The sequence below is a fragment of the Mustelus asterias genome, chromosome 4 (genome assembly GCF_964213995.1).
Source record: "Mustelus asterias chromosome 4, sMusAst1.hap1.1, whole genome shotgun sequence".
NCBI lineage: Eukaryota > Metazoa > Chordata > Chondrichthyes > Carcharhiniformes > Triakidae > Mustelus > Mustelus asterias.
In genome coordinates this window covers 113,530,214-113,545,608 of record NC_135804.1, presented here as the reverse complement: position 1 = coordinate 113,545,608, position 15,395 = coordinate 113,530,214, and the positions used below count along the sequence as shown (strand labels likewise).

Genomic DNA, 15,395 nt, shown 5'->3' with positions numbered 1-15,395 from the left:
CCTTTCTTGCAGCGTACCAGGTAGACCACGTTGGCCGAATTGCAAGAGTATGTACCGTGTACCTGGTGGATGGTGTTCTCACGTGAGATGATGGCATCTGTGTCGATGATCCGGCACGTCTTGCAGAGGTTGCTGTGGCAGGGTTGTGTGGTGTCATGGTCACTGTTCTCCTGAAGGCTGGGTAGTTTGCTGCGGACAATGGTCTGTTTGAGGTTGTGCGGTTGTTTGAAGGCAAGAAGGGGGGTGTGGGGATGTTCTTGGCGAGATGTTCGTCTTCATCAATGACATGTTGAAGGCTCCGGAGGAGATGCCGTCATCACACAGATGCCATCATCTCACGTGAGAACACCATCCACCAGGTACACGGTACATACTCTTGCAATTCGGCCAACGTTGTCTACCTGATACGCTGCAAGAAAGGATGTCCCGAGGCATGGTACATTGGGGAAACTATGCAGACGCTGCGACAACGGATGAATGAACACCGCTCGACAATCACCAGGCAAGACTGTTCTCTTCCTGTTGGGGAGCACTTCAGCGGTCACGGGCATTCGGCCTCTGATATTCGGGTAAGCGTTCTCCAAGGCGGCCTTTGCGACACACGACAGCGCAGAGTCGCTGAGCAGAAACTGATAGCCAAGTTCCGCACACACGAGGACTGCCTCAACCGGGATATTGGGTTCATGTCACACTATTTGTAACTCCCACAGTTGCGTGGACCTGCAGAGTTTCACTGGCTGTCTTGTCTGGAGACAATACACATCTTTTTAGCCTGTCTTGATGCTCTCTCCATTCACATTGTTTTGTTTCTTAAAGACTTGATTAGTTGTAAGTATTCGCATTCCAACCATTATTCATGTAAATTGAGTCTGTGTCTTTATAAGCTCTGTTTGTGAACAGAATTCCCACTCACCTGAAGAAGGGGCTTAGAGCTCCGAAAGCTTGTGTGGCTTTTGCTACCAAATAAACCTGTTGGACTTTAACCTGGTGTTGTTAAACTTCTTACTGTGTTTACCCCAGTCCAACGCCGGCATCTCCACATCAAGGTTATATAAGGCATTGGTGAGGCCGAATTTGGAGTATTGTGTACAGTTTTGGTCACCTAGTTACAGGAAGGATGTAAATAAGATTGAAAGAGTGCAGAGAAGGTTCACAAGGATGTTGCCGGGACTTGAGAAGCTGAGTTACAGAGAGAGATTGAATAGGTTGGGACTTTATTCCCTGGAGCGTAGAAGATTGAGGGGAGATTTGATAGAGGTGTATAAGATTTTGATGGGTATAGATAGAGTGAATGCAAGCAGGCTTTTTCCGCTGAGGCTAGGGGAGAAAAAAACCAGAGGGCATGGGTTAAGGGTGAAAGAAGAAAAGTTTACAGGGAATATTAGGGGGGGCTTCTTCACGCAGAGAGTGGTGGGAGTGTGGAATGAGCTGCCGGATAAAGTGGTAAATGCGGGGTCACTTTTAACATTTAAGAAAAACTTGGACGGGTTCATGGATGAGAGGGGTGTGGAGGGATATGGTCCAAGTGCAGGTCAGTGGGACTAGGCATAAAATGGTTCGGCATAGACAAGAAGGGCCAAAAGGCCTGTTTCTGAGCTGTAATTTTCTACGGTTCTATGGTTCTATGGAATGGACAACACCGAACTCTAAATGATCTGCTAAGAGAGTTTGAGGCTTTAGGCTCCCGAATAATAAGCATAGCCTCAACAGTAATAATCTGGCCAGGAGGGGAGGAAAAGGGAATACCTCGGATAGGTCTAGGGAGCCCTCAGTGGGACATTCCCACCCACCACTCGACACCTATCACTACAGTTTAACATGCCCATCTTCCTGCTCTGCATGGGCCTTCGCCCACCATAGGTAAAACAAGGATGGCAGCAGGTTGCGATCCTTCAGAGGCCAGTAAATGGCCACTTAAAGGCCACAATAGGCTCAAGGTCAGGCATGTCACCTGACCTCTTCCCCAGCACCCCACCTGGATAAAATTTCAGGTACCCGCTCCCCCTACCTGGCATCTTCAGATCCGCTGGCAGGAGAGCATAAAATCTAGCCCATGATTATTATTAATGACACTAGCAGTTTGTTCCAGATTTTCATTGGTTAATTGAATTATGAAGCATTGATTTTATTTAAAGGTGGAAATTAAGATGAGTCTTTAGCTGAATGCAGGGACTGCTTGGCCACGCAAGAAATTAGTACTTCAAACTTTGCTGACGTATCATTTCTCAGGTAATCCTGCTCTTGATCTGTTCTCAAGTAGTCCAACCCATTCTGCTTCTCTTGAAGTCGGTAGAAAGTTCAAGGGCACAGCAGGAGGAGTTATAGAACATAGAACAGTACAGCACAGAACAGGCCCTTCGGCCCACAATGTTGTGCCGAGCTTTGTCTGAAACCCAGATCAAGTTATTTCCTCCCTATCATCCCGAAGTACTCCATGTGCCTATCCAATAGCTTCTTAAATGTTCCTAAAGTTTCTGACTCCACTATCCCTGCAGGCAGTCCATTCCACACCCCAACCACTCTCTGCGTAAACAACCTACCTCAGACATCCTTCCTATATCTCCCACCATGAACCCTATAGTTATGCCCCCTAGTTACCGCTCCATTCAACCGAGGAAATAGTCTTTGAACGTTCACTCTATCTATCCCCCTCATCATCTTATAAACCTCTATCAAGTCTCCTCTCAACCTCCTCCGCTCCAAAGAGAAAAGCCCAAATTCCCTCAACCTTTCCTCATAAGACCTACCCTCCAAACCAGGCAGCATCCTGGTAAATCTCCTTTGCACTCTTTCCAGTGTCTCCACATCCTTCTTGTAGTGAGGTGACCAGAACTGCACACAATATTCCAAATGTGGTCTCACCAAGGTCCTGTACAGTTGCAGCATAACCCCACGGCTCTTAAACTCAAACCCCCTGTTAATGAACGCCAACACACTATAGGCCTTCTTCACGGCTCTATCCACTTGAGTGGCAACCTTCAGAGATCTATGGATATGAACCCCAAGATCTCTCTGTTCCTCCACATTCTTCAGAACCCTACCTTTGACCCTGTAATCCACATTTAAATTTGTCCTACCAAAATGAATCACCTCGCATTTGTCAGGGTTAAACTCCATTTGCCATTTTTCAGCCCAGCTCTGCATCCTATCTATATCTCTTTGTAGCCTACAACAGCCCTCCACCTCATCCACTACTCCACCAATCTTGGTGCCATCAGCAAATTTACTGATCCACCCTTCAGCCCCCTCCTCCAAGTCATTTATAAAAATGACAAATAGCAGAGGACCAAGCACTGATCCCTGTGGCACTCCGCTGGTAACCGGTTTCCAGTCCGAAAATTTTCCATCCACCACCACCCTCTGTCATTATGAAATGTGAGACTCCATTAAACTAAGAGGAATGTACAAAATGAGGATGTTTAGTATATGGTACTAAATAGGGATATGCAAATGATATTTTTTGTATGTTCTGTCGTTGACTTTTTTAGCTTTAACTTTTCTCTCAATTAAAATTTAAGATTTAGATTCATTTTGGATCCAAAGTGATTACTTGTTGAAACATTAACATATATTTTTTGCCTTTAAAAGGTGACATCCCTGGCAACCTTAAGACGATGGTTTGTGCCTTGGTAGATTCACTCTGGCATGTCAGTCTCTGCCACGTTTGCTGCCGAGGAAGACAGTGGACTGAGAATGTGCACGGTTCACTGGCTTCTGTTTTCTCTGGTCCCTCATCTCGGCCACTTGAGCTTTTCATTTCTGCTCATCCCTTCCAGTGTCCCTTCGAACAGTCAGTTTGCAGAGCCTATGGCTGTCAGTGACTGTCTCCCAGTTGTCAGTTTCTGTTACAATTAATTGTGTGCGCGCGCGCACAATGTGCTTGCCACACCAGGGAGTGTGTAACCCCTCTACATGCAATAGCAAAGTACACTATCTGTTGCGCACACATGCATTCGACGTTCACAGGCGCGCACACACACACACCAATAGATTTATAGAGGGGGGGAAGAGTAGATGTGCCAATTGAGGCCAGGATTGTCCAGGCCCTACGTGGCAGATGTCCGTTGATTTTGGCAGGACCAAAAGATCCCACTGGCAGAAGGGGCTGAAAATTTCCAGTTTTGGAGCCAAGAGAAATAAAAGGGGTCCGCAGTTTTGAGACTCAGCTGGCTTTATGCTGAATTCACTCAGAGGGTGGTGGGTGAGTGGAATCAGCTGCCGTCAGTGGTGGTGGAGGCAAACTCAATAGGGTCTTTTAAGGGACTTCTGGATGAGTACATAGGACTTAATAGGATTGAGGGTTATAGGTAAGTCTATTTATAAGCCTAGGTAGGTAGGGATACGACCAGCGCAACTTGTGGGCCAAAGGGCCTGTTTGTGTTATAGTTTTTCTATGTTCTAGATGGTCTCTTACTTCAGTGGTCCCGATGCTTCTGATTTAAAGATGTGAATGACTGATTTGGCTGTTTTCCTGGAGACAGCAGTGCTTGGTTGAATTCTTTAAGAAGTCTCTGCTCAGATGGTCAAATGCCTTGGAGTGATCGATGACAGCAATATATATAGCGGTCTCCTTTGTTCACGACATTTCTCTTGCAGTTATCGGATTGAGATACAAATGTCAATTGTAGATCTTCCGGTTCGGAAACCACAGTGGGATTCAGGGTAGATGGTTTCAACCGAGGATTGCAGTCTGACAAGGGCAATGCAAGAAAATACTTCTCCCACAATACTCAGCAGGGAGATGGATCAATAGTTGTTTCAATCACTGTGGTCACCCTTCTCTTGCAGGGCCACAATCATTGCATCTTGCACATCCAGGGGCGCTACCCCCTCCTTCCAGCAGAGACAGAAGTTTGTGCAGATGCTGCAGGAGAGAGGTTTCTCGTTCTTGATGAGTTCAGGTAGTGTTGCATCAGCACCTAGAGATTGACACCTGGCATGCGAGTCACCTTGCTAAGCTCCTCCACTGTGGGTTCAATATCCGTCTCTGCTGGATGACAGGCTTCCTATGGTGTCTAGAGCATCCTTGGTGACAACGTTGTCTCTACAGTACAACTGGAAATAATGTTTCTCCCATCGCCAACTCTTTATTGCAATTGGTGATGATCCACCCTGCCTTTGTTTTCAGTAGAGCCATTTTCTTTGCTGATGGACCTGTTGCCTTTTTGAACCTTTCATACATGCCTTTGGCATTCCCAGGAAAAAGTCAAGCGGTGGAATAGCACAATTCTTTTGATGCTGGCAACCGGTATCCAAATGAAAAACTTTCTGTGAGAAACAAGCTGAATAAAGATTCAAATCTGACCTTGTCTCAAGATGAAACCCTATGAGATCTGAATTTTATTACCACCTGGACCTACTGTCCTGAATACTCTCCCGGAGTATGATTCCACCTTGTTTAGAGTTTTGTTCTGTGGGCTAATACCAACTAGGAAATGCATTAGACTTTGCAAATTATTTTAAGCGGGTAACTGGATTCAGCAGAGATGATATTCTGTCAGCTTTGTTTTTGAACTAGATTTAAATCTACATTGCAAAGACAAAAAAGCTGTGTTAACCAGCCATCATTGCATCTTTACAGTAGTAGTAATCTATTCATCCATGGCATTTGTAGAGTAGTTTTCACTTTAAACAGATCTTGCATTCTTGAATGCCCCACTGTCCTATTGTAATAATTAATTTACAGTTTTCAAATAACTAAGTCTATGAAAAATCCTGATGTCCTTGAGTACAACAAAAGCAGTAGTAATTTGAAAATGTAAATGAAATTTGAAAACACGACCATGTTAATTCCTTCTCATATGTTGTAAATCGCCAGACCCGGCATATAAGACCACATATGCAGCTCCCAAGGTCATGTTTTACAAATGTTTGATATGTAAGGCGACTATTTTCCCCTCCCAACTACCCCTCTTCTCAGCCGCAACATAAAATGCTCACATTAATTGTCAGCCTCAGCTTTTCACCTCTTACTTACCAGTATCTTCTAACGGTACAAGGGATCAAGCAGGTGCTATGGGCTATGTTGCAAAGTTGTCATAGTTTAAGACACATTCGCTCTTTATGTCAGATGACACTTCAAAGTGGTTGCCACCATGCCTGCCTACGCCAGCTGTTCATTTTTTGTTCGGCCTATAAGTCAACCTTCGAAGCCTCAAAGATCCCTCCAAGAATCATCTGCAAAAAATGTTCTCAAATGATTAACGGTTCTTGGGCTGAAGTTTCTGCAGAGTGATCTGACATTCTACTTAATTTTGTTCGACGTCAAATTCGCATAACGCGCAAACAGGCTGTGCCACCCAATTGGTCTATGCCAGTGTTTATATTGCACATCAGCTTCCTTCTATAATTTACCTCTTCCCACTCTGATCCCTCAGCCCTATATTCTCAATTTCCCCAAGCCTCCCTTTTAAATGTTTCAACGTTGTATCTGCTTCAGTGGGGACATTGAAAACTAGAGGGCATAGTTGTTCCTAAATCAGATAAAGAACTTAGGAAAAGTACCTTCACATAGGGAGGTCTTGTGGCGCAATAGGTGGCATCCCTACCTCCTAGCCAGAAGCTCCGGGTTTGAGTCCCACCCCAAGACTTGATGGCCAAGGAAGGTGCATTCATAACGTGGCCAAACAGATTGAATGTCAACCTGCAAAGCCTTCCAACACACTAATAGCTGGTGGTAAGCGCGAGAGAGGCTCCTGGTCAGCCACACTTGATGTGGAGTGGCGTTCCTGAAGCTATAAGCATCTGACAACAGACAACCTGTTCCAGAAATTACTAGCTATGGAAACAGACAAAAGTCGGGAATTAGAGTATTTACACAGTGGCAAGAATGTGGAATTCGCTGCCACATTGCATGGTTGGAAGAGTTTCTCGCCATCCACCATCTCAAACCCTTCATAATTTTGAAGACTCTAAATAGGTCTCCTCTTAGTCATCTCTTTCCAGAACAAGATTTGTGGTATTGAAACTAATGTTCATTTTTTTCCAGCAGAGTGCACTTTGGAAGCCAGTGGAATAAACTGTAAATCTTTTAAGATTTCCTGTAAAACAGTAGCTTTCAGGAAATTACTGGACCTTGAGTGACTGCGAACAGGTGCTTTCGATAAATACATATTGCAAAAAAGATGTCTTCCTGGCTGTATTTATACTCTAGCAGAACTACATGTGTTAGAGGTATTTGAAATGTTCAGCAAATATAGTAGATCCATTAAATATGTTTCCACCACTTTCTGTTTGAATGCTTATGGAACATTGTATTTGTGGAACAAATATCAAACAGATTTTACAAGCTGCGACCAGTGTTTTCTGTGGAGAGGAGACATGTTAATTGCCGTTTGTTTTACAGGAGGCCAGGAGAAGCCACTAGTTTCTTCATGGAAAATGCACAATGAATTTGATTGTTAATGTTATTTACATGTTTCCTTTGCAAATTTCTGTTAAGTGTTTGGATTTCCTGTCAGCCTCTGAATTATAAGCACCTATCCCAGATGTAGGGTGCGGTCAAATGACTACTTTCTTTAATCTGGAAAGAAGAAAGTGAAAATGTTTCCCACCTTTATTGTATTGGAGAAATCAAATGAACAAACCGAGTTTTCAATTGTGCTTTTGGCACGTTTCCATTCAGTACCAACACAGATGGCTCTGTTGTTGCAGTGGAGGCAGAAATACTACATTAATGTTTAAAGGGATTAAAAATCCTCTTGGCAGTCATGACATATGTTACCACTTAATTGTTGCATTCGTTGCTTCTCCTGCTGTTACAAAACCTGCAGTCATTTCGTCTGCAGCTTATAAAGTATTGAGTGAGTTTCATGTTCAAACCAAGCTTTCAACAAACCTTGTTCGTATTTTTTTGTGTTTTGTAAGTGTATTCATACATCTTATCAGATGTCAATGGCTTGTCACATTACTACACAGCATAAGGAGGACATTCATATTACATGATATTGGAGCATATGAACAAGAAGCTAGGAAGATGTGGTTGACCTACATCTGCACTGCATGGAGCCATGAAAGTCCCATCTTAAACTGGTCCAAACTGATTCTGTAAGAAACGGGTCATATTAAATGGTGGAATTTAAATTAAAATGTACTTCAATTATTTCAAATGAAGTGCTCGGGAAAGTAAATGTTCCTTTTGATTTGATTCTTGCAGGGGTCAGATAGAAGAATGGATGTTTTGCTGGTACATTTGTTACAACCCTTGTATTTATTTATATTGGGTCACGCTAAAATCTAATAAGGCTATTGACCCAATGGTTGGCCAGGATATTTCTGTACTTATTTTATGAATTTATTCATTGGACCGTAGGACTACCACGGTGGCACAGAGGTTAGCACTGCTACCTCACAACCCCAGGGACCCATAATCTATTCCCGACTTGGGTCACTGTGTGGAGTTTGCACGTTCTCCCCGTGTCAGCGTGGGATTCCTCCGAGTGCTCCAGTTTCCTCCCACAATCTGAAAGACGTGCTGGTTAGGTGCATTGGCCATGCTAAATTCTCCCTCAGTGTACCCGAACAGGCGTCAAAATGTGGTGACTGGGGGATTTTCACAGTAACTTAATTTCTGTATTAATGTAAGCCTACTTGTGACACAAATGAATAAGTTTTAGACTAAGTGCATAGAGCTCCATCAAATGATTAATGTTCAACAGTTAAGATCATTGCTATGTTCTGTTACACCATTTTGGTATATTTCAAGAATTAAAGTGTGACTCCTTTCAGCATTAAATGTTAAGCAGTTTTCTACTGAAAAGGTTAATGTATCCATTTTGCTCTTTCCTGATGCAAATAATGGTCGCACATAGGGCAAGGTATTTTTTACATTGACTTGATCGGTATGACATGTACGAATGAGAAGATATATGAGGCCTCAAATCCAAAGGAACTAAACATGGGTGTGTAAATCTGCCCTTTATTTTAACAATTATGTATTTTATATTTTAATCTGTAAAAAATATAGTGGCTCAGAAATTTGAGGATGCCACATTTTCCAGGCGCTAAATGGTTGTCTAAGCCTCTGATATGGTATGGTAGGATAGGCACACTCTTTGCAAGCTGTAATTGACTGGAAAACGGCATTAGGTTCTTTGCAAATGCAGAAAAAAACAGGCTGTCATTTGTACATGAGGCCCCCTGTATGAAATTAAATTGCCCTGAAAGTAGCAAGTTCCTGCAGCCTAACCAGCAATCCTTAAAGGGGCCGCCACAAAAAAAAAGATGCGGTTTTTTAAAAAATTGTATGAATGTAGCATCAGAAACTGCATCATGTGTTGCCAGCTGATGCTGGCCATCACTTCCTCTTGATTGACCCCCTCACGTTTACATACCCTTCTCTTTTAACCTGCTTATTGGCAATGCAGTAGCCAAACATTCACAGCCTCTCACCAGTGTGGTGCCTGGGGAGGCCCAGCAGGTGTCCACGGCTCACCAGTTTCATACATAAGGCCCAAGGATCAATGTCGGCACAAAAAAAGATGTCAGCCATTTTATCCTGTAAGTGAACTTATGCATCTTCTTGCAATTGAAGATGTTTTTAAAATCTCTAACTGTATACCGCTCAGTCCACACTTGTAAGTGGTTGTTACTCATGCTTCTTTCAGTTCATTTGGGCAAGGCAAGATCGTCTTAATTACCCTTGAATCTTGCTAGCAAATTGCAGCAGATTATGCTGTTGTTTTTTTCTATACAAAGCACCCACTAATTTTCCTACTAAGGCTCACCAACATAAAATGTACCCAGGACTTAATTTATATGTAACTTGTTTATTTTGTATGGACTTGCACAGTGACATGGCATTTTGTGAAATAGTAAATGTAATTAAATAAGATTTTAGCAAATTGGGAACCAATTGCTGTAAACAGACTATGACTCTTCAATGAAGAGTAAATATTGGGAATGAACTCAACTAAAAGGTCTGAAAATTGATAAATCTCCGGGCCCAGATGGGCTACATCCTAGAGTTCTAAAGGAGATAGCTGAAGAAATAGTGGAGGCGTTAGTTATGATCTTTCAAAAGTCACTGGAGTCAGGGAAAGTCCCAGAGGATTGGAAAATCGCTGTTGTAACCCCACTGTTCAAGAAGGGAACAAGAAAAAAGATGGAAAATTATAGGCCAATTAGCCTAACCTCAGTTGTTGGCAAAATTCTAGAATCCATCGTTAAGGATGAGATTTCTAAATTCTTGGAAGTGCAGGGTCGGATTAGGACAAGTCAGCATGGATTTAGTAAGGGGAGGTCGTGCCCGACAAACCTGTTAGAGTTCTTTGAAGAGATAACAAATAGGTTAGACCAAAGAGAGCCAATGGATGTTATCTATCTTGACTTCCAAAAGGCCTTTGACAAGGTGCCTCACGGGAGACTGCTGAGTAAAATAAGGGCCCATGGTATTCGAGGCAAGGTACTAACATGGATTGACGATTGGCTGTCAGACAGAAGGCAGAGAGTTGGGATAAAAGGTTCTTTCTCAGAATGGCAACCGGTGACAAGTGGTGTCCCGCAGGGTTCAGTGTTGGGGCCACAGCTGTTCTCTTTATATATTAACGATCTAGATGACGGGACTGGGGGCATTCTGGCCAAGTTTGCCGATGATACAAAGATAGGTGGAGGGGCAGGTAGTATTGAGGAGGTGGGGAGGCTGCAGAAAGATTTAGACAGTTTAGGAGAGTGGTCCAAGAAGTGGCTGATGAAATTCAACGTGGGCAAGTGCGAGGTCTTGCACTTTGGAAAAAAGAATAGAGGCATGGACTATTTTCTAAACGGTGACAAAATTCATAATGCTAAAATGCAAAGGGACTTGGGAGTCCTAGTCCAGGATTCTCTAAAGGTAAACTTGCAGGTTGAGTCCGTAATTAAGAAAGCAAATGTAATGTTGTCATTTATCTCAAGAGGCTTGGAATACAAAAGCAGGGATGTACTTCTGAGGCTTTATAAAGCACTGGTTAGGCCCCATTTGGAGTACTGTGAGCAATTTTGGGCCCCACACCTCAGGAAGGACATACTGGCACTGGAGCGGGTCCAGCGGAGATTCACACGGATGATCCCAGGAATGGTAGGCCTGACATACGATGAACGTCTGAGGATCGTGGGATTATATTCATTGGAGTTTAGGAGGTTGAGGGGAGATCTAATAGAAACTTACAAGATAATGAACGGCTTAGATAGGATGGACGTAGGGAAGTTGTTTCCATTAGCAGGGGAGACTAGGACGCGGGGGCACAGCCTTAGAATAAAAGGGAGTCACTTTAGAACAGAGATGAGGAGAAATTTCTTCAGCCAGAGAGTGGTAGGTCTGTGGAATTCATTGCCACAGAGAGCTGTGGAGGCCGAGACGTTGAGCGTCTTCAAGACAGAAATTGATAAATTCTTGATTTCTCGAGGAATTAAGGGCTATGGGGAGAGAGCGGGTAAATGGAGTTGAAATCAACCATGATTGAATGGTGGAGTGGACTCGATGGGCCGAATGGCCTTACTTCCGCTCCTATGTCTTATGGTCTAAATGCTATTCAAAGGGAACATGAAAAACATTTTAACTCCATTGCACTCGTTATTTTGTCTTGATTTGATCGTATTGGTTCTATGGATGAAGTAACTTATCGCATTACCTCATCTGCAGAGTAGCATTAGTTTTGCATTCGGGCATCAGATGTTGCAGCATTACTGTATAGTTCTTCAAATTCTGGGCTTTAATTAGGTGAAATATTGGCTTTTGGGACCAGCCTTAGAACACTTCTAATGTGGATCCCATCTCAAAATTAAATATGGACGGCACGGTAGCATAGTGGTTAGCACTGCTGCTTCATGGCTCCAGGGACCTGGGTTCGATTCCCGGCTTGGGTCATTGTCTGTGTGGAGTTTGCACATTCTCCTCGTGTCTGCGTGGGTTTTCTCCGGGTGCTCCGGTTTCCTCCCACAGTCCAAAGATGTGCACATTAGATTGATTGGCCGTGCTAAAATTGCCCCTTAGTGTCCTGAGATGCATAGATTAGAGGGATTAGTGGGTAAATATGTAGGGTTATGGGGGTAGGGCCTGGGTGGGATTGTGATCGGTGCAGACTCGATAGGCCAAATGGCCTCTTTCTGCACTATAGGGTTTCTATGATTCTATGAATTGAATCTTCAAAGAAAAAGAGGTGAATCAACTGTGTACGGAACTCACAAGTAAGCTACATTAATTAGAAATTAAGTTAAAATTAAGAGGAGAGGGTGGGAAGAGGGTGTTTTAGTTGTGTGGTTGGTACTGGAATAAAACTACTTCTGACATTTGGATAGTTTTTCTGCTGGAACAAGGTATCTTTTGGCACCTTTTTAACTGGGCAGTGAACTGATAATCACAGGAATTTGAGATATTCATAGTAATATACGGAGAAATGGCATGATGGTTAACAAAATTATATCCCACATCATTACTTCTTTAAATGTAAGACTGAGATTATGTATATGGTTTAAAATTTAGATCACACCCTAGGTTTCACAGATATTAATAATAATAATTAAATTCTAAGCCCACAACAGTAAAATAAATGCTGCAAGCTACATTTTAGTCAATCTGGAATCAATCTAAAACCATTTAGAGCAGTACAGCCTGTTTATAAAGAATAAAAGTGTCAAAACCTGTTTCAATTATTTATTATTATAACACTGGATTTTCCTGTTTTATTATATTATTGGAGTGATCTAATAGTGTAAAAATTAAATAAGTTACAAAACTGTTTTATGTGATTAATAAACATATACATATATAAAGAGCTGCTGATTTTTTTTGTCACTCCTATTAAATGACATTGATTGCCTTTCACCTCAGGGGCATGGCTTCAAATCCAGCCAAGACGAACAGGATAAAAGACCCTTTTGTTGGCTGTAAAGATTCTATGTGAAATAAGGTTAGACAGTTTTAATGTAGCTGCACAGCACAAAACTGTCCTTAATTCAGCACTAATTAGCAATCTCATGCAGTGAGGCCACAGGACTGCTGATGTGTGAAGTGCAAGAATACTGCATGAATGCACTACAGAATGCTCTTCTAAGTTTGGGATTAAGGCATGTTGCTGGATAGAATAGAGGGAGATTTTAACTGCATCTGGCTAGGAGTGTTTTATGCTAAGTGTCAGAAAAGCAAAGAGTTCCATTCCCCTGCACTAACATTCCTCAGCTTGATGAGCATTAAAATTTCTGAGGGAAAAAAAGGGACATTCTTCCTTTTGACAATTAGCAGTTTTGAGCACACAGCAGTGCGTTCCAATGTATATCTGTTGTAATAGAATTAGTCATTTGCTAGCACAGAAACTTGAGCATTGCTTGAAAAAAGTGATATGTTATCAAAGCAATGCCTTAACCAATCAGAGTCGGCCTGCCTGGTCTGAATTTAATCGGGCTGCATTTTCCATGGAATTGCCTCCACCAATCAGAGTCCACTTGCCAACCAATCAGCTCTGTCTTCTTGTGCAGTATAAATAGTTGTTCCTCCATAACTATTGGTCATTTCTTGTGAGCTATCCTGATGAGTGCAAGATGAAAAACTTTGATAGCATCTCTTTTTTCTGTAATAGAATTATTTAGTTGGTTTGGAAGTATTTGTCATGGTAACCGTAGCATGTACTTTGTCCATACAGCAGGAATTCATCATATTTTGGTGGAAGAGGAAAATTAATCCTATGATCTATCTAATAGGCATACACATACATGGTATATAGTTAGCATATGTAGCATGTTTTCCTGATTTAAATGATTTTTTTTGCACCTCCAATGTTAATGTATTGAAGAAGAAATCTCTATGAATTAATTTAATATAGGCGACTTCCTCTGTGTTATAAAATCATAATCCTTTCCTTAGGGTGAACAGTGCTGATATTTATACAACATGGGGCTTGATTTTAACACTCTGCTTGAGTATGGGCTTTGAGTGAGTTAAAGTCTCACCCTATCTGTGTCAAAATTAATTAAACTTTGGTAATTGGCTCTGAAGAGAGTTGCATAATTTTTATGTTTAGGGAAAAGCTGATATTTTATAAAGATTGCTGCAGCTTACTTATATTTCATTATGTAGATTTACAGAACTAGATTATATTAGCGTTATTAAGTTTTGGGGTAATAACATTTTGAAACTCACGCCTTACAGTACCCTCTTGGGTTCAATATCATAGGTCTCGTCCATAAGTTTAAAAAAGGTATCCGGACAGAAGTTCATTCACTTGTTTGAGTAATTTTAAAAACACAGAACCATAAGACATAGGAACAAAAGCGGGCCATTCGGCCCATCAAGTCTGCTCCACCATTCAGTAAAATCCTGACTGCTCTGATTATAGTATTCCTCAAGTCCACTTTCCTGCCTTATCCCCACAGCCCTTGATTCCCGTATTGATTAAAAGCCTGTCCATCTCAACCTTGAACATATTTAATGCCCCAGCCACTTCAACCATCTGCAGTAAAGAATTCCACAAATTCACTACCCTCCAAGGGAAGAAATTTCTCCTCAGCTCTGTCTTAAATAGGCAACCCTGTATTCTTGCGATTATGCCCTCTAGTTCTAGATGCTTCCATACAGGGAAACAACTTCTCGCATCTACTCTGTCAAGCCCTCTTGAGAATCCTATATGTCTCAATAAGGTTGCCTCCCATTGTTCTAAACTCCAGTGAGTGGGGGCTCAACCTCTCCTCATAAGAAAATCCTCCATATCCGGGATCAACCTAGTGAACCTTCTCCATTGCCAGTATATCTTTCCTTAGATAAGGGGACCAAAACTGTTCACCCTATTCCAGGTGATCCAACCATGGTGTCGGAAAGCCCTTTAATCTCACTGTCACTCTGTGAATAGGGTAATAACATGCAAATAGGTGTACACTAGAAAGTAACAGAGTGGCTGAAAGGACACTTGGGGGGAGGGGGGCATTTTCCCTTCCCATCTGCCACGGGAATTGTAGCGGGTGGGGGAGCGGACCATGCAAAGGTCTGTTGACCTCTGGCAAGATTTTCCGGTTTTGGGGTGAGCATGGTCAGAAAATCCTGCCCTCAGATTTTCTAAAAGTAAAGTTGTGAAGGGCCTTCACTGATGGAAAAAAGACAACATTTTAAATAGATTAAGTGCAATGATCCTTTTATTTGCAAAGTATAGTGTAGTAATTCAGCCACACACCTGTTTCCATCACTAACGCCCTTTATTGTGAACCACAGGAAAAGGTTGCTCCCGCGACTTAGAGTCAGGTAGTCTTCTCCTCAGGACCTACAACTCTGGTCCAGGTAAAGTTACAGGCTTAAAAACTGCCACTGACTCCTTCCCATTGGGCAAGCTTCCGTTCACTCAATAAGGCAGTTTGTACTCCATAAAGCCCATGGGTAGATCCATTAATGATACCCCGAGGCCTTTGTGGCCATCATAACATATGGCACGTACTTA

At 42.4% G+C, this 15,395-nt stretch overlaps 1 protein-coding gene across 3 annotated transcripts in view; it reads left to right on the top strand.

Moving 5' to 3' along the window:
* LOC144492963 (transmembrane protein 33-like) overlaps window positions 1-15,395 on the top strand; it is a 154,763-nt gene that overhangs the window by 114,570 nt on the left and 24,798 nt on the right. The gene's annotated exons all lie outside the window — the stretch shown is intronic.